The sequence below is a fragment of the Eschrichtius robustus genome, chromosome 2, assembly GCF_028021215.1.
Source record: "Eschrichtius robustus isolate mEscRob2 chromosome 2, mEscRob2.pri, whole genome shotgun sequence".
Taxonomy (NCBI): domain Eukaryota; kingdom Metazoa; phylum Chordata; class Mammalia; order Artiodactyla; family Eschrichtiidae; genus Eschrichtius; species Eschrichtius robustus.
The window spans coordinates 178326318-178346621 of NC_090825.1; the positions used below are offsets into that span (position 1 = coordinate 178326318).

The 20304-nt window shown below is 54.3% G+C and overlaps 1 protein-coding gene across 1 annotated transcript in view; it reads right to left on the reverse strand.

The window, feature by feature from the left end:
* The window catches only part of GNG7 (G protein subunit gamma 7), a 155267-nt gene that overhangs the window by 28194 nt on the left and 106769 nt on the right, over positions 1-20304 (reverse strand). Inside the window, exon 3 of the mRNA XM_068537382.1 lies at positions 5637-5673. The gene's annotated coding sequence lies outside the window, so the exon portion shown is untranslated. The remainder of the gene's footprint in view (positions 1-5636; positions 5674-20304) is intronic.

Genomic DNA, 20304 nt, shown 5'->3' on the forward strand with positions numbered 1-20304 from the left:
TGACAGCCCACCCCCGACCCCTCAGCATGCTCTGTGCTTCCTCCTCTTTTCCCTGTTGACAGCTTTGCTGAGATAGAAAGTCAGAAAACAAACAATTCACCATTGAAAGTGTTCACTCACTCAGTGGTTTTTTGGTATATTACATTATTAAATTTTAAAGATTGTAAAAATATATATATGTGACATAACATTTGCTATTTTAACCATTTTTAAGTGTACAATTCAGTGGCATTTAGTGCATTCACATTACTGTGCAATCATCACCTCTTTCTGATTCCAGAACATTCCATCACCCCAAAAAGAAGCCCCATCCCCATCAGCAGTTACTCCCACCCTCTCCCCAGCCCCTGACAACCACTAACCACCAACTCTCTGTCTCTGTGGATCTGCCTGTTCTGGACGTTTCCCATCAGTGGAATCACACACTGTGTGTCCTTCTGTGTCTGGCTTCTCTCACTGAGCATCGTGTTCTCAGGGTCCGTCCACGTTGTAGTGAATGTCAGTGCTGCACCCCTTTTCGTGGCTGCGTGATGGTCCCGTGTGTGGAGGGACACGGTGGGTGTATCCATCATCTACTGATGGACAGTGGGGTTGTGTCCACCTTTGGCTGCTGTGAATCGTGCTGCTGTGCACATTTCTGTACAAATATCTGAGCTTGTAGCTTTTCCCTGAACTCCCACTGCTGGCCCCATCCTGACTCTCAGGGAAAGTGGTGATGGCCCCCGAGGGCTCTGAGGGGTCCTATCCAGGTGGGTAAGGGGCCATGCAGCCTGGGAGACTATGTGATGGTTAATTTTACATGTCAGTTTGGCTGGGCCATAGGATGCCCAGATACGTTTGGAGACTTCTTTACCATTTTCATTGCATTATACGACCAAGAAAATTCTGATAATTCTAGTCTCTGTTCAGCAGGAAACTGGTCAAACGACATCTTTTTGTTTTTAAGAGAAAAGTTGGCAAAATCACCACTGCTCAAATTCTCCCAAACCCAATAATTGGAAAAGAGATGAACTGTGGTGAGTTTATCTTTGAATTAAAGAATTCAATACAATTCAGCCAAGCAGAATTCCATTTCCTCAGAACACATCACCAATACAAACCTGGTGTGTAGGTGGGTGGGTGGGTGGGAGGGAGGGAACCTGGGCTTGCGGTCAATAGACCTGGTGCCAAGTTGTGACTTTGTCATTAACAAATTTAAAAAAGAAAAAAGACTGGGACTTCCTTGGTGGTCCAGCGGTTAACAATCCGTCTTCAGGGCTTCCCTGGGGGCACAGTGGTTAAGAATCCACCTGCCAATGCAGGGGACACTGGTTCGAGCCCTGGTCCGGGAAGATCCCATATGCCGCGGAGCAACTAAGCCCGTGCGCCACAACTACTGAGCCTGCGCTCTAGAGCCCATGAGCCACAACTACTGAGCCCGTAAGCCACAACTACTGAAGCCCACGTGCCTAGAGCCTGTGCTCTGCAACAAGAGAAGCCACCACAATGAGAAGCCTACGCACTGCAACGAAGAGTAGCCCCCGCTGGCCGCAACTAGAGAAAAGCCCTCAAGCAGCAATGAAGACCCAACGCAGCCAAAAATAAATAAATAAATAAAATAAATAAAATTAAAAGAATCTGTCTTCCAATGCAGGGAACACTGGTTCAATCCCTGGTCAGGGAACTGAGATCCCACATGCCGTGGGGCAACTAAGCCTGCATGCCACAACTACTGAGCCCACTCGCCACAATTAGATTGAAGCCCATGCGCCACAACAAAAGATCCTGAGTGCCGCAACTAAGACCGGACGCAGCCAATAAATAAATGAGTAAGTAAGTTAAGTAAGTAAGTAAAATAAAATAAAAAATAGAACCTGGTCTTTAAAAAAAAGTAAAAAGACTATGGGATGGTTAATTTTACGTGTCAGTTTGGCTGGGCCATGGGATGCCCAGGTATGTATGTGGTCAATTGTTCTTTTGCATACTTCTGTGAGGGTGTTTCTGGATGAGACTGCGGGGGATGCGGAGGTGGAGGGCCTCTCCTGAGAGGAAGGGAATTCTCCAGTGACTGCCTTTGGCGTCGGCTCTTGGGTCTCCACCCTGCAGCCTCCATAATCAATTCCTTAAAATAACTCTCTCTCTGTACACACATCCTGTTGGCTCTGTTCCTCTGGAGAACCCTGACTAATACGGACCGCCAGGTGCCTTGTGGGTGGAGAGAAAGGAGCTGGAACCCTGGCCCCGTGGTCCACCAGCCCGGGGCCTTGCTGAGTCTCTCTGCTGCGAAGCCTCAGTTTCCTCACCAGAAAATGGGGATGAGAAAACCCGCTCCCCGAGGCTTCTACCAGGACAAAATGAGACCAAGCAGCCGGGTCTGGCTCACAGGAGGCACCTGATAGACACCAGCCGGGCTGCCGAGTGGGGTCTGCAGCGGGGGATGAGGAAGTGGGAAGGGGCGGTCAGCAGTGGGCCGGCCAGGTGCCTGGGAGTGGGCCAGGGCCTGGGTGGAGCCGTCCGAAGTCACGGGCTGGAGCTTTGTGTCCTCGCCGCTGGCAGGTGCTGTAGCGTGTGGACCTAACCCCGCAGCACGAGGCCACGCGGCCGCAGCCCCAGCCGCTCTCCTGACACCTGAGCCTGGCGGGGGTGGCTCTGCCGTGATCCCTGTACACGTGTGTGTCCCCGGGGACCAGGAGCAACTGAGTACTGGCCTCCCTATCAGGAAAAGGGGCTGCGGACCTGTGGTCCACTGATGGAGAGCGTGAAAAGACCAAGATGAGGGTATCTGGTGACCACTGGGGAGTACCTGCGTTTCAAATCATCATCTTTGTCACCGCTGTTCTCGTCAGCCGGGCTGGGGTGAGGATGGCAAGGCGCCCGCCTCAGGCACAGAATCTAAGGGGCACCGAAAAGTCGGTCACCGTGATCACATACTTTCATGCAATATTTTTTTTTAAGAAGTCAAAATGAATGCAAAATATCCATGACGAATCACACGTCAAGGTTTTCATTAGGGACAGGATCTGATGGGGCTGGGGTTAGGGCAAAGCAATCCCCTCTTTAATTGAAATTCTAATCTTCGGACTTCCCTGGCGGTCCAGTGGTTAGGACTCTGAGTTTCCACTGCAGGGGGCGCGGGTTCGATCCCTGGTCGGGGAACCAAGATCCCACAAGCCGTGCGGCACCGCCAAAAAAAAAATTTTTTTTAATCTTGACCACGGATTTTTTGGGGGGCATTAATTTTGATTTTTAGGACATACTGCTATGTTAAGATACAGCATAGCGATGACTGCATTTTTCGGTGCCCCCTTAAGTTCTGCGCCCGGGGCGGGTGCCCGGCTTTCCTCACCCTGGGCCGGCTCTGCCTGGGCCGCTTGCAGGCCGCACAAAGCGGAGAGGTGTGGCATCCTCAGGGGCAACAGGGCCCGAGGAGCGCAGGCAGGAGGGAGGTGAGACTCCACGTGTGAGCACTACGGTTAACGAGGGGCCCTGCGTGGGCCAGGCCTGCGTCGGCGTCTGCAGGCCCCCTTAGGCCCCCTGGGAGTTCTCATCCCCACCTCGCAGGTACGGGACGTGAAATGAGCGCTCCAAGCCACACCCTGGGCTGCGGCAGGGACCTGGGTCCCAGGGACTCAGCCGTGCCGCCACCCCGATCAGCGGCCACCGCTCAAAGCCCTTTGGGACTCAGGGAGTGAGCACCCCGCGCCTGGAAGCATGAAAGCCTGGGCTGAGGGTGCTGGCGGGGGTGGTTGCTGGAGACTCTGGCCCTGCTCAGGCGTGGCTGACGTGGGGGCTCGGGGCCGAAGGGGGGCATTAGCTCTGCTCACGGAGCCGCGTGGGGGCTGTGGATGAAAGCCTGTCTCCCCTACCAGGGCCGCTGCCGCGGGGGTGGTGCCCAGGGCGGCACTGGCCAAACCAGAGGCCTTGAGGGGAAGCCCCGAAGGAAGATCCTAGAGGAGGGGAGAGCACACGGTCCCTCAGAGGCGGGGAGGGAGCCCCAGCGCCCTCTGGCTTCTCTGTGGCCCAGGGTGCTGCCATCCCAGTGCCACGGGCACTGGGTACCCTCTGGGACCTCCTGGCTGCAAAGGGCACACAGAGCCAGGAGGGCTGTGGGCTAAAGTGTGTCCCCAAAGACACATTCAAGTCCTAAGTCCTGATACCTGGGGCCTCATTTGGAGATAGGGTCACTGCAGATGTCACTAGTTAAGATGAGGTCGTACTGGGGTGGGGTGGGGCCCTAAACGCAGTGACTGGTGTCTGCACGAGAACGGGACACGCGCACATGCGGGGGAGGCCATGTGAAGAGGAGGCAGCGGCTGGGGGGATGCAGCCACAAGCCAAGGCTGCCAGGGATGCTGGAAACCACCAGAGGTGAGAAGAGGCAGGGAGGACCCTCCCCGGAGCCTGTAGAGGGAGGGGGGGCCTGCCGCACCTGGATCTCGGACTTCCGGCCTCCGGAGCCGCGTGAGGACGCGTTTCTGTGGTTGTAAGCCCCCCAGTCAGTGGGTACTTTGTGATGGCGGCCCCAGCGAGCCACTTCAGGGGATTCCGTCTCAGCCCCTGCTCTAGCCACCTCCACCCCGGACCCCCAAACCTCACAGCCGATCACGCCCCGTGTCCTCGGGCCTCACACCCCACCCCCCTCCAGCTGTATGAAGCAGGCGTTCAGAGAGGCTCAGAGACGAAGCAGTGAAGCCGGGGGTCCAGAGCGAAGCACCCCCCGCCTCAAACCAGCCCTCCCTCCATGTTCTCAGCGAGCCCCACAAAGGGTCCCAAGAGAATCCCATTTCAGCCATACTCCCAACAACGTCCTTCCACCGAGAAAGGCGTCCCGATGCCCTTTCCTTCCCAGAGCGGTCACGGAACCCGTGGAAATTAAACCACACGCGCTCAGACGAGCAGTGGGGCTGAGGAGAAGGTGGAAAGCGCCTGGTCTGAGAACGCGACCTGCTGAAACCTGCGGTTTCGGGATGCGGGTGTTGGGGGCAGGGAGTGACAGCTGCAGAGGGAGCATTGGGGAAGGTCCCAGATCCACGACCCGACGTGACACCTGAAGGAACGAGGACAGGAAGGGCAGGCGAAAGCCGCAGGAGGAAGGAAATGACAGAGCCGGAGATAAACGAAGCAGACCAGAGAAACCAGAGGGCGGCCAGAGAAACTGAAACTGGTCCTTTGAGAAGAGGGGCGATCCTGGCCTTTAGCCAGACTGATGGGGAGACAGAGGGGGAAGACGCGGGGGGCCAGAGCCAGGCGTGACCACTGAGCTCCTGGAAATGGGAAGGGCTGTAGGAGGGTGCCGGCGACCAAGGTTGCCAGCAGATTAGGTAATCTACACGAAATGGACCACTTCCTGGAAAGGCGCACATTTCCAACCTGCTGGTGAGAGCCCCCTTCGCCAACGGCCGGCACCACGCTTGGGAAGTCACAGAGTGTTATTTCCTCTGCAGGGAGATGAAAGGAACCCGCCCAGACATGGCAGAGCCTCTCAGAGGTGGACCTGGGATTTGAACTCAGGTTTCCTGGCTGGGAGCCCGGAGCTCGTTTCACGGTGACACAATTCCCAGTGTGTCATGTGCGCACGAAAACACTCTGGCTTGTTTGTTCCTTTGCTCAAAAACAAGGGATTCCAAGCTCGTGAAGTAAGAGAGAACGTTACATACCTTTTTCAGTTTTTCCAAGAAGCAGCACTGTTTGACCCTGTTTAGAAAGAGAGAGAGAGAGGAAAAAAAAAAAATCACGGTTAAATATTTTTAACGTAATTAGCTCCAGCTTTTCTCAGAGAGATACTTGGCTGTCACCAAAAATGTAGCATTTGGTTTGGAACCGGCCGTGTCCTCCAGAGAAGGAACGGGGGTGCTTCTGGAGATTTCACTTTATTCTTCACAACCGATCCATTCAGGAGAGACAACTGTGTTTCTCTGGGGAGGGGGGAGTTGAGTTTTTGTCTGGAACTTGTATTATTCCATTTCAGGACACGGGGACCCCAAGCCTTGAAATGGAACCGAGCCTTGATGTGTCACGCTTGGGGTTTTTCCACGTCTGGTTTTCGGCTTTGACGGAAGCCACTTGACGGGGCCAAAAAGGGAGAGGTGGAAAAAGCGATCTCGGGGCAAAGCAATTAACCCCGGGTGGAAGAGGTGACAGGTATACGGGGCCAGGAAGGCGAGGGATCTGAGGCTGGCCGCCTGGGGCCAGGAGGTCACCGGGAAAGTACGGAAGTCCCCGTGATCGGACCCCGGGGGCGGGGTGGGCTCTGGTACTTTGGAGCCGCTGGCCTTCCGGGGGATGGGACCCACTGCTCTAAGCGGAACCCTGGACGGAGCCGAGTCTCTGTCTGATGATTGATGCACACAGCAATGAGGGGCCCTGGGGCCGCCACGTCCAGCTGTCAGGGTGACCCTGAGGCTGGGCTGGACGCCAGCCTCCACCCCACTCTCCACACTGCCGCGCCCGGGGAGGCACCCACCAAGGCCAGGAGGGAGAGGTGAGCGGTAACCCCGTCCCCTCCACGCGGCCAGCACCAGCCTCCCGTCTGTGGAGGAGGAGGCTGCGGGCTACGGAGGCCTGTCCTCTGCCGCGGGGCTACACGTCCCGCTCGGCCAGATGGATGCCTCAGCCTGTGCTCCGGGCGCGGGGACCCCCCGGCAGCTACCGGGCCACTGACCACACTTCACAGGCCAGCAGCTAGACCACCCTCGAGTTCTAGGCAGGCCCTTGCTTGGGGCCCTTTCCACTGTGGGCTTGCTGTGGGGAGGTCAACAGAAGCCCCTGCCCAATGCAGGCCAGGCTTCCTGAGCTGCGGGGCCTGCCTCGGGAGAGGCTGTTTCCCTCCCGCTCTGAAGGTCCCCTTTGGTCTCGGAGAGCCGTCCCCTCTCCCTTCACAAACATTAGCTCTTTCCACAAACCTACAGGGGTTTTTTCCACCTACACAAAGGGACATGCTGCTGGTGCCACTCTAGGGCCAGAGCCGAGGGCCACCGAGCCTTTCTCAGTGGCCCTGGGCCCCAGGGGGCTGGCATCAGAGACCACGGGGCGGGCCGGGAGGGGGGAGACCCAGCCGAGTCTCAGCCACAGGAAGGAGATGGCTGGGGCAGCTTTCACTATTTTTTTTGGCCACACCGCGTGGCACGCGGGATCTTAGTTCCCCAACCAGGGATCGAACCTTCACCCCCTGCAGTGGAAGCTCGGAGTCCTAACCACTGGACCTCCAGGGAAGTCCCTGGGGCAGCTTTCTCTAAAGCAGGGCTTCTGCCCCCCGGCACTGTTGACATCGGGTGTCCTGGGCACTGCGGGGTGTGAAGCAGTGTCCCTGACCCCACCCCCTCGATGCCAGCAGCCCCCCAGTCCTGATGACCACAGACGTCCCCAGGCAGGGCCCAGTGTCCTCTGGGGGCAGAGTCACCCCCAGGTGAGACCCCTGTCTTAAGGAAGTGCTGGGTGAGACACACAGACACAGAGTAAGGCATCTGGCAGGGAGCACTCCTGCCCCAGTCCCTTGAGGCGGGGGAACCCCAGCTCCTGCTAAAGGTCAACACTGGGCTCCTGGGGCTTGTGGGGGAGACACACCTTTGCTGGGCTGAGTGTGCTGGGGCACCGGGGTGTCGGGGCGCAAAGGCGGCACCTCACCACCAGCCCATGCTCCCGGCGAGGGCTGGGCCCGCCTGCCGTGTGGATGCCAGCAGGCCTGCGTGGGAACGGGCCACGGGAGGTGTTCTGTAGGGTCAAGCCTCGATACCTTTGGATTCTGTACTTGGGAATTCACCTACTGGCTAGATTGTATTTGTAACCCCCAGACTGATACTTGGGGGTGGGAGTGTGCAGTCATTAGATGACACAGGCAGAGCAGTGAAACATTCGAGTCACTGACAACCATTTTCCCAGCTGAAGTGGAACCGGGTGGTAACCAGGGTCCTTTTCACCATTTAGGGCTACGTTTTGGGCATTTTTGAGTTTTTGGCGGGTGTCTGCCTCTAAAACGGCTCCCCAGCCTAGAGCTGAAGTGCTGGCCAGCGTCCCAAGTGCAGGAGGGCGGTGTCATACTCACGGGGACAGTACTGTGTGTTAGGTGAGCTTCGTTCAGGCCAGGGTTACAGCCCCGCCGTGAATGAATCAACAACTGGTATCAGACAAGGCGCCTTTAAACAGAAACGCACATCACACGAGTTTGCGTGGGGATCGGTCGTGACAATGGGGTGACGGAGGCTCACGGGATCCTGGCCCGGTGTGTCCCCAGGAGCGGTGGTGCGGTGTTCACTAATTCAGTGTTTGCGGCAACTTTATGGCCCAGAACCGCTGCCAATGACAAGAATCAACTGTATACATATTTTCTCTTCTTTATGACCATGAAAGGAACACAATTTCATTTTCCCAAATCTAGAAATCACATAAAGTAACAAAAATCATCCATAATCCCAGCACCTGGATTTTTCACGGCATATACACATACCTGTTCATTTTTACAAATTCAGGTCCTACATGCAATTTGATCACCTGCTTTTAAAATTTTTCTTAATTTGCTTACTATCTATCACATTGTGGGGGGAACCACTGTTTTCCCATGCCATCACAAATCCTTCTAACTAATTTTGGAATGATTTTAGATGGACAGAAAAGTGACAAAAACAGCACAGAGAGTTTGCACGTGCCCTCAGCCAGCTCCTCTAAAGGTTGGCATCTCATCAAAATGAAGAAATGGACCCAGGCGCCTTACTCTGAATTCAACTTCAGGCTTTATCTGGATTACTCTGAATTCAACTCCAGGCTTTATCTGGATTTCACCATTACTCCACCCCACCAAACAATGTCTGTTCTGTTCCGGGGTCCCGTCCAGGATACTAATGCTGCATTTACCAACAGGACCTTTGTGGATGTACCATAATTTATGATTAGTAGTAGTACTATGTATATCTATTGTTGCCCATTATTGGATGTTTAGGTTGTTTCTGATTCTTTCCTCTTCTTAAATCACTGTACCATGAGAATCAATGCACATGAAGCAAATATCCAAGCACAGGGAATTCTGTGTGTGCCTCTCTTTTTTTTTTTCCTGAGGATGAATTCTTAAGTGTAAACCCTGAGTTTAAAGGTATAGAGGACTTGATCCACCTCCCAGTTTGACCTCCAAAAAGATTGCAAAACGGTCCCATGGGAGCCACTGGGCTGCTCACCCACTTACCCACTGCCTTGCCAGGCCTGGGCACCAAGCTATGGTCCTTGGATTCAGACACCTGTTATTATGCCGCACTTTTTTTTTTTTTTTTTTTTTTGGCCACGCAGCACAGCTGGCAGGATCTTAGTTCCACGACCAGGGACTCAACCCGGGCCCTCGGCAGTGAAAGTGCAGAGTCCTAACCACTGGACCGCCAGGGAGTTCCTGCCACATTCTTTTATTAAAGTAGGACATGCCTACAGAAGAGTGTACAGATTGCTCATGTACAGACCATGCATTTAAAAAGTGTGTGCGGGGCTTCCCTGGTGGCGCAGTGGTTGAGAGTCTGCCTGCTGATGCGGGGGACATGGGTCTGAGCCCTGATCTGGGAAGATCCCACATGCCGCGGAGCGGCTGGGCCCGTGAGCCACGGCTGCTGAGCCTGCGCGTCTGGAGCCTGTGCCCCGCGGCGGGAGGGGCCGCGATGGTGGGAGGCCCGCGCATCGCGATGAAGAGTGGCCCCCGCACCACGATGAAGAGTGGCCCCTGCTTGCCGCAACTGGAGAGGGCCCTCGCACGAAACGAAGACCCAACACAGCTAAAAAAACAAACAAACAAACAAACAAATAAATAAAGAGTAGCTATTAATTAAAAAAAAAAAAAAAAAAAGTGTGTGCACCTGGGTCACCATGACCTGCATCAAGACATAGAACATTTCCAAGACCCCCAAAGGCATCCCAGGGCCTCCTCCTGCAGTGAATCACTATTCCAATGGAATGATTTATTTTTCTTATTATTATCATCATTTTCATGATCATGGTCATCCTGACTTTCACTCGTGAGGATGGGAAAGAGGGTACAGATTCTGATTGCAGGATGGGCTGTATAGGTGAGAAGAACTTCCTAGAAGATTTTAGAACGTTCTAGAAGACAGCCAGCCAGCATCTGCTCAGAGGGTGTGAGGAGTCGGTCTTTCTGGCCCAGCTGAGGTGCAGGGAGGGGATTTTGAGCGAGCTCCGGCCCTGGCTCGGGGCGTTGGTCTGGATGTCGGCCCACTGGCTCTCTGAACCCTGATGCCCTGTCTGTAACATGAGGGCCCACGGCATCGCTCTCGGGGTCACGGTGAGGACGAAACGAGACAAAGACGGTGCCCAGCACTGCAGGAGGTGCCGACCTAAGGCAACGATGATAAAAGTAACACGATGGATATGACATGTGATAACACGGGCACACCTCGTTTTACCGCGCTTCACGGATATCGCGTTCTTTACAAATCGCAGGTTTGGGGCGACACGTTCCCGCAAGGAATAAAGAGTGTGCTGAGTCCAAAGAAGCGGGTTTGGAGATGGAAGAACCTCCTCCTGGCGAGGATGCGGTGGAGACTGTCAAAATGACGACAAAGGACTGAGGATAGGACATAGACTTAGTTGATAAAGGGTTTGAGGGCATTGACTCCAACTGTGAAGGAAGTTCTCCTGCGGGTAAAATGCCATCAAACCGTATCGGACACCACGGAGAAACCGTTCGTGAGAGGAAGAGGCCACCGATTCGGCAGACTTCGTTGCTGTCTTATTTTAAGAAATGGCCACGGCCGCCCCGTCCACAGCATCGGGGCAGGACCCTCCACCAGCAAAAAGGTTATGACTCGCTGAAGGCTCAGATGATGGTTAGTGGGGTTTTTTTAGCAATAAAGGATTTTTTTAATGATTTTTTAAAATTTTTTGGCCGCATCACACGGTAGGTGGGATCTTAGTTCCCCGACCAGGGATGGAACCTGGGCCCCCTGCACTGAAAGCACGGAGTCTTAACCACTGGACCGCCAGGGAAGTCCCCAAAGTATTTTTTAACTGAACGAAACCCGAATTATTAGATGTAGCAGCTGTGGCTCCAGGATCAGGGGCTGAGTGGCCTGGGTCGAGTGGAAAGGCCTTGGGTCCTGGGCTGACACGGGTACAGCTGAGGAGGCCTGGCTCCCTAGGTCCCTTCTGACTTGATCCTCGTTTCCTGGAGGGTGGAGCCTGGGTGGGGGGATGGGGCTGGGCTGGGGTCATCACACTCGCTGAGTGTTTATTACGGGTCAGAAGTTGAATTTCCCTTCTTTCTCCTGAGAAAGGTGTTACGGCTGCTTTGCAGACCCGGCTGGCAGGGTCCCTGGTGCTTCTGGAGACACATGCAGTTCCATGGCTCGCCCGTGAGACAGAGGGAGGAAAATTCCAGAACCCCTGACTCTGCGCTTTTTCATTAGCAAGGCCCTGCTTTACATGCAGGACACGGGGGAGGTCTTCACGTGTGTGTGTGTGTGTGTGTCTGTGTAGTTGGGGGAGTGGGTCACTAGGGCAGGGGTCTCTCCCAGGGTAGTTCTGCCCCCAGGGGACACTGGGCGGTGCCTGGGGACATCTGTGGTTGGTACTCTGGGGGGCTCCTGGCATCGAGTGGATGGGGGAAGGGATGCTGCTTCACACCCCGCAGCGCCCAGGACAGCCCCCCCCCCCCCAGAGGATCCCCGGCTGATGTCAGCAGGGCCGGATGGGGGGGTCAGTGGGGCACCGGGTCCTGTTCTCTGCACAAGCCCATCCTCGCCCAGGACTCCCGGCTCCACCTCTGGGTGCCTTTGCCCAAGCTCTCGTCCTTGCTGGTCTCAGCTCAGCTGCTCAACTGCCAAGGGCTTCTCCTAGAAGGATTCAAAAATAGACCATCTACTTTTTTGTTTGTTTGTTTGTTTTGTTTTAAATCTCAGAGATGCCTGAGAGCACAGCGCCCGGCAGAGGAAGCTGCCCAGGCAGTGAAAGAAACCAGAAGTGCTTCTTGTTGATTTTCACCAGCTCTTCTGGGGTGACGGTAGGGTAATCCCCTTCCTCAGGCACTTCTCTTAGAAGTTACTCTGCATTCTGCTTCTCAGAAGGAAACTGGGCTCCCAGGCGAGCACTCATGCCCTCCACCCACTCGGGGCTTTGAAGCAAAAAATCCAACAGATTCGGAAGGTTCACAACAGACCAGGGACCCTGGGGGCCCCGCGATGCCCCGGAGCGGCTGCCACGGCCCCCTCGTGCCCTCAGCCTGTCCTTGGCCCAAAAGGGGGGCCTCAACTTGTCACAGCTGCAGGGAGACACACCTACAGCTGATGTTTTTAAAATGACCAATAAACATCATATGTATCTTTTCAGTTGAAAGCTATCCTCACCTTCAGTATTTACGACAGGGATTCTCTCCCTCGGCCCTGCTGACACTGGGGCCCCGGGTCACTCTGTGGAGGGCCGTCCCGGGCACTGTGGGGGGCTCAGCAGCACCCCTGCTCCCACCCCCTCGATGCCAGGAGCCCCCCAGCCATGAAAACCACAGATGTCCCCAGACATGGCCCAGTGTCCCCTGGGGGGCAGAGCTCCACTGAGCAGAGTTCCTGCTCTAGGATTATTGAGTTAACGTCTTTGAATCCCTTCAGTGGATTCATCTCAAGTAAGAATTTTTATTTCATTTCATTTCATTTGCTGTGCCGCATAGCTTTTGGGATCTTAGTTCCCCGACCAGGGATCGAACCCGGGCCCCCTGCGGTGGAAGGTCAGAGTCCTAACCACTGGACCGCCAGGGAATTCCCTCAAGTAGGAATTTTTAATACAACTGTTTACCCTCAACTTACTTTTTAAAAATGTATTTGTATTGCAGGTAGGTATACGTATAGCTGATTCACTTTGTTATACAGCAGAAACTAACACAACATTGTAAAGCAATTATACTCCAATAAAGATGTTAAAAAAAATGTATTTGTATTGAGACATAATTGACACACAACCCTGTGTGAGCCTCAGGTGTTCCTGTGTCAGTCTGATACATTTATTTATTGCAACGTGATTACCACCTTAACCATCCACTGAGTTAAACGTTTCTTCCTACCCTCCCGTCCTTCCCTGGACCAAGAAGGATTTGAGAAGCTTCTACAAGGGCAAACAGCAAGTCATCGAGGCAATGACGGTGTAGCTGGGGTGGGAGGGGAAATGTCAGGAAGAAATAAAAGAAAGGTTGCAAAGTGGGGGTGACCGTTCTCTGGAAAGATCGTCTGGTGTTCGTTTTTAGTTTGGGTACTTTTCGCCTAAACAAAAATAATGTCCACTGGTTATAGCAGGTCAGATACTGTCCCTCAAATATCCATGTCGTGTCCCCCCCGTCCCGTCCCCCCCCCCCCACAGAGCTTCCTGGATTCGGGGTGGGCCTTATACCCAATAGCTGGTGTCTTTATCGGAGAAAGCGGAGGGGGGGTGGGATTTGATACTCAGACACACAGGGAGAGGCCACGTGAAGACGGACGCAGAGACTGGGGTGATGCGGCCACAAGCTGAGGACACTGCAGCCCCAGAAGCTGGAAGAGGCAGGAAGGGTCCCCCTCTGGAGCCTCTGGAGGGAGCATGGCCCTGTGACACCCTGAGCTTGGACTTCGGGCCTGCAGAATGTGAGAGAATAAATGTCTGGTTTGAGCCATGCCGTTTGTGGCCCTTTGTTACAGCAGTCTCAGGAAATTTAAAAAAAAAGTCTCTAGATGCGCGTCCCTGCAGCTGTGACAGTTGGGACCTTGAGTGACAAGGGCTCCCTTCCCACCGCTGGACTGACTGGCTCTGGGCATTTGGGGGAGCACAGAGAAGGCACCCCAAACCCCCCTGAGATGCCTGCACCTTGCAGGGTTGATACATCCGGGCTGTTTGCATGGGAGAAATGGTCGGCGGGTTCCCTGCCTCCGGGACTATATCCATGGGAACCGCAGACACCTGGGATTAGGAACCAGTTACCCGGGGTTCCCAAGCTTTGGAACCCTCTGGAGGGCCCACTGCAGTCTGCCCGGGGTGGGTGGGGGGCACTGTGGCAGCTGGCCTGGGTGTGGCCGGTTGCAGAGGCCCCTGGCGACTCCACCGGGCAGCCAGGGCGGGACCCCTGGGTGAGGCCGGCCCGCACCCACAGGAAAGGGAGGCCCAGGCTTTCCATGGGTTCAATGCTCCCGGATGGTGAGGGTGGGGTAGTGAGTCCACATGTTTAATGACGGTAGGAAACAGAAATAAAAGATCACATTCCCGCCCTTGGGGAACTTTCTGTTCAGCAGGAGGAGGGTAGAGGGAGGGGCTCTCAAGATGCATAAATAGACGATTACAGTACGTCATTTAAGTGCTACATATCAACACACTTTTTTCTATAAAAGGCCAGATAGTAAATATTTCAGTCTCTGTGGCAAAGATTCAACTCAGTAGCCGCCATAGACAACATGTCATGGGCGTGCTGTGTGCCAGTAAAACTTTATTTGCAGCATCAGGCAGAGGGCCAGATTCCACCCCCTTGGCTGTAGTTTGCAGAACCCTGAGCTGGAGGGATGAACAGCTTCTGAGGTTAAGGAATAGCAGCTCCTCCAAAGGTTAAAAGAATTACCCTCTGACCCTGCAATTCCACTCCTACGTATGTACCCAAGAGACATGAAGACACACGTCCACACAGAAAAGTGCACACTAATGTCCAAAGCAGCAGCACCCATAATAGGCAAAAACTGGACATGACCCAAATGTCCATCAATGGGTGATGGATAAACAATGTGGTCCCTCCACACACGGGAACATCACTCAGCCACGAAAAGGAGACAAGCGCTGACACTCACTACAACGTTGATGGACCTTGAGAATACAGTGCTCAGTGAGAGAAGCCAGACACAGAAGGACACACAGTGTGTGATTCCATTGATGGGAAAGGTCCAGAACAGGCAAATCCACAGACATAGAAAGTGAATTCATAGTTGCCTGGGGCTGGGGAAGACTGAATGGGGTATAGGGTTATTTGGGGGGGGGGGTGATGAAAATATTCTGGAATTAGGTAGTGGCCATAATTGTACAACCTTATGAATGTACCAAAAACACTGAATTGCATATTTTAAATAGGTGAATTTTATGGTATGTGAATTATAGCTCAATCTTTTTTTTTTTTAAAAAAGGAGTTAAGTACGACAAGCTTCCTAACAGTAGACAGTGTCCAGGCCCAGAGCTTAAGGGTGGGTAAACCCTGGTGGGAGGCCCCGGCTGGATGATACCCCAAGTTCAGGCCAGGATGTGGGAGGTCAGAGCAGAGTGGATGGGGGGGCCAGTGGCCAGAGCCAGGCAGGTGTGGTCCAAAATGGACGTGCGTGCTGCGTGGAGAGTTTGGGCCTCTTCCTGGGGCCGAAGGAAGTTTCCACACAGGCAGTGATGGGTCCAGGGTGGAAGGAACAAAAGCAGGGCCTCACTATGACTTTCAAGGTCCCTCTCCATAAAAAAATATTGAACATACTTTATGACCACATTGGTGTAAAGATGGACACCATCCAGGCTGGAGTAGTATATTCATGGTTTTCTTCTGATGTTAAACTAAAGCACTCTCGTGGGCTTCATGGATAAGCAGACCTGGAGACCAGGTGGAAACAACCCGGATGAGAACCCTGCGGGGCGTGGACGGAGGATGTGATGGGGATGAAGAGGAATTTAAGTGGTTGGGAACGTGGGGGAGGAATCGAGGACGATCTGAGGTTCAGGGGGGCCCTCTGCAACCAAACTAAAGAGCGGGCTGTGGGGGACGGAAGAGGTGGGCCTGAGAGTCTGCTCTCCAAGCGGCAGCAAGGCCAGCACCAGACACATCCTTCTTTCCGAGAAGTCACTGAAGCCAGAGGAGCAGAGCCTGGCCTCCGAGCAGGGCGCGTTCTCTGTGACCTGGCACCCGGCCCAGCCGGCCTCCGAGGCCTGCCATCCAGCTTCTGAGAGCACGGGGGAGCCGCGGAGACACGGGCTCCTGGTGAGGAGGAGTTCGGCGCCAGCCCCTGCAGAATGTGTTCGGTTTGAGAGTGGGTGCCTTCCCATGACCCTCTGTGGCCTTTCACGGTCCCCCTGCCCAGGCCCCACCGCCATCGCCCGACACTCGCTGAGCCTGAGCACTTCTCTCCAGATTCGGAGCAGACACTTGGAGCAAGCACGCATCCTGGCGTGGGGCACATCGTGTCTCCCCCAATTCAGATGTGGCAGCCCTAACCCCAGGCCTCAGAATGCGACCTGATTTGGAGAGAGGGTTGTTGCAGGTGTAATTAGTGAAGATGAGGTCACACCAGAGCAGGGGGCGCCTAATCCAACATGACTGGTGTCCTTATGAGAGGGGACGCTTAGACACAAATACGCACACAAGGAGAAGGCCACGTGAAGACAGAGGCAGAGATCGGCTGAGGCGTGTACAGGCCGAGGGCGGCCGGCCACATCAGAAGCCGGGAGAGAGCCTAGGAGAGAGCCTGGGACAGACCCTCCCTCGCATCCTCACACGGAACCAGCCCTGCCGACACCTTGCTCTTGGACTTCGGCCTCCAGGGCTGGGAGAGGATACACTTCTGTTGTGTGGAACTTTGTTACAGCCGCCCTGGGAACTCACACACACCCCCGGCTGTTGGCTTGGTCTGACTCAGAGGGGAAGGGCCGGCGACAAGAGACCAGAATTTGGGGCTCGGCAACCCCTGCCCCCGTGGTGGCCTCCCCCAAACCCTCGCCCGCCCTCTGCTGAAGGTCTAAATGGAGGTTGTGAAGCAGAGCTGGCAACCCTTTCCTGTAAAGCCCCTGGAGTCAGTCCTGTCCCAGCTGCTCGCTGCGCCCCGCAGCAGGAAAGCGGCCGGACAACGTGTAGATGGATGGGCCTGCCCGTGTGCCAACACAATTTTATTTACAAAACACGCCATCACCCTGGGCTGTGGTTTGCGACCCCTGGTCTGGAAGCTCCACCTGTTCAAGTTACATGTTGACGGTGATCCCGTCTGTGGAGATTTTCCCTGAGACACAATTCGCCTTTTCCATCAGCTGATCCGCGTCTCCTTTGGGGGTCTTCTGTTTCGTCTTGTTTACATGTTGTCTTCGGTGGCTTCTGAGCTACAGCGGCCCGGGGGGGTGGTTGTGACAGAGACCGTCTGGCCTCACAGCTGGAGACACCACCCGCCCCCCGCGCTTCCCCGGAGGAGCCCACCGACGCCGGTCCAGGGGGAGACCGTCCAAGCTCCAGGCAGAGGAGCAAGGGGCCCAGAAGGGAGACCACCAGGCAGTGCCGTGCAAGTGGAGCCCAGCATCGGCCCCGGGTGACGGCAGAGTCCTGCATCCTTTCCCGGACGCTGCTCAGATGCGCAGATTGAAGGGAAGGATCGGGGGACCAGCATCCACAGAGCTGGCCTGGGAACCACCCTCATGACGCAGGGCAGGCGCGGATGGTGGGTTTACCCACGCAGACACACACACACACACACACACACACACACACACACATGCACACATATATACATACACACACACAAACCCCACATACACATCCCCACATACACATGCACACATGCACACATCCACATGCACACACACACGCACATCCACACGCACACACACACGCACATATACACACATACATGTACAGACATACGCACATACACATGCATACACATACACACGCGTACACCTACAAGTACACACACCCACGCACATACACACACCCTCATACACAGAAACACATACGCACATACACACACAAATACACACAAACACATAAACACACGTACAAATATACATATACACATACAAATACACAATAAAACACATATACACAAATACAAATACACAGAGATACATATACACATATACATACACATCACACATGCACAAATACACACACACAAACACAACTCATCAGTGGGAGGAACTGAAAAGCCTGGTAGAATCCAGTAAACACGGAATTAAGTCTAACTGTCTGACTAACTGGGGGATAATAATGGCTACAAAACAGATCATAATAGTCCAAATTCTTGAAGAACAAGCACGTACGATGATGCATAGTTTTTTTTGTTTTTTTTTTTTTAAATTTTTATTTATTTTTGGCTGTGTTGGGTCTTCGTTGCTGCGTGTGGGCTTCCTCTAGTTGCGGCGAGCGGGGGCCACTCTTCGTTGCAGCGCACGGGTTTCTCATGGCGGTGGCTTCTCTTGCTGCGGAGCACGGGCTCTAGGCGCACGGGCGTCAGTAGTTGTGGTGCGTGGGCTCAGTAGTTGTGTCTCACGGGCCCAGCTGCTCCGCGCCATGTGGGATCTTCCCGGACCAGGGCTGGAACCCGTGTCCCTTGCATTGGCAGGCGGATTCTTAACCACTGCGCCAGCAGGGAAGTCCCCATAGTTTGTTGCTATGATACTAGACCAGGGCCACCCCCTTGGCCCTGCTGACACTGGGCCGGGTCCTCCTCTCTGGGGGGCCGTCCTGGGCTCCGTGGGGTGTGGAGCGGCCTCCCCGGCCCCGCCCACTCGATGCCAGGGCCACCCCAGGGGTGACAACCATGAATCCGTTTTCCATCTGCGTGGATTTGCCAGTCGTGGTCATTTCTGCTGGAGCTTTAAACCGGTACAGCTCCTGCCAATGACCCAATTTTGCAGTTAAATACGGAAAGCCTGTTCTCCTTGAGCCAACGTCATTCCGCAAAGCCTAAAACATGTGCTCCCTGCCTTTGCCAAGCAGCGGAATACTACGCGGCTGTGAAGAAGAACGAGGCCGGTCTCCAGGTACTGATGTGGAGAGTTCCTGTAGAGGATTACGTTGGGTCAAAAGGAGTGGACTTCCTCGAATGAATGGACACTGTGTGGGCCACAGCTCTGGGTGCCCCTCCGCCACCAGTTATGTGCTGACGGAGGCCAGGCGGGTCAGAGGGACGTGACTCGAAGACACACGCACCTTGTCTGGGCCCCGTGTCCTTGGCCACGCTGCTTCTCTGCTCTCTGCAGAGAAACATCTAAACGCGGAATTGAGCCTCACCTCCCATGGTGTTGTATCTTGAAGAAGCTGGAAAAACACTGCATGAATGTGACACACCTCATGGGGCAGAGACCGGCTGTTGAAAGAGGCTGAGGCCCCGAGTTCAGCCCCGAGGAGCCGGGACAGCCCGAGACTGAAGATGCCTCGTCTCACCTCCACGCCTGGGTCTTCCGGGAGCCGTCACACCTCTGTTGGGCAGAGTCCAGGTAAACCCACCTGGCTTCTCCCCATCCTGCCCCCACTGTGGTCCACCCACCACCTGTCTTGGGTGCTCAATGTACCTGCACCTGGTCATCCCACCCTAAGCTCAACAGCATGGCCCACCATGGACATATGTTGGTGTCTGCCAAGCCAGAGCCTGAGCTTTCTCTCTAGGAAAGCCTGCTTTCTGTTTAAATTTTAAAAATTAATTCTGTGAGGCCAGGGGCTCAAGCAAAGGCTCAGAGTTAGGAGTGTGCAGAGAGACGTGGGTGCTGGGGAGGAAAGCAGCCCTCCTGCAGAGGGGCGCCTCAGAGGGCAGGTGCACTGTGAGACCTCCTGTTTTTTTTAATGGTGGTAAAATACACTGAACATAAAATTCACCATCTGCACTGTTCTTAAGTGTGCAGCTCAGTGGCATTAAGTACATTCACACTGTCGTGAAGCCATCCCCACCATCATCTCCAGAAGTTTCTCATCTTCCCAAAAGGAAACTCTGTCCCCAGGAAACACTGACTCCCTTCCCCTTCTCCCAGCCCCTGGCCCCCACCATCTACTTCCTGTCTCTGTGAATGTGACTCCTCCAGGACCTCCTGTGAGTGGAATCAGACAGTATTTGTCCTTCTGTGTCTGGTTTATTTCACTGAGCATCATGTCCTTGAGGTTCATCCAGGTCGCAGCAGGTGTCAGAACCTCCTTCCTTTTTTTTTTTTTTTTTTTAATTCATTTGTTTAATTAATTAATTTATTTATTTTTGGCTGCGCTGGGTCTTCATTACTGTGCGTGGGCTTTTCTCTAGTTGTGGCGAGCGGGGTCTACTCTTTGTTGTGGTGCGCGGGCTTCTCATTGCGGTGGCTTCTCTTGTTGTGGAGCACGGGCTCTAGGCACACAGGCCTCAGTAGTTGTGGCTCGTGGGCTCAGTAGTTGCGGCGCACGGGCTCAGTAGTTGTGGCTTGCAGGCTCTAGAGCGCAGGCTCAGTAGTTGTGGCTCACGGGCTTAGTTGCTCCGTGGCATGTGGGATCTTCCCGGACCAGGGCTTGAACCCGTGTCCCCTGAAGTGGCAGGCGGATTCTTAACCACTGCGCCAGCAGGGAAGTCCTATGCTTAATTCTTTTTAAAAAATTTTTTTAAAAATTTTATTTACTTTATTTACTTTATTATTATTATTATTAATTTTGAC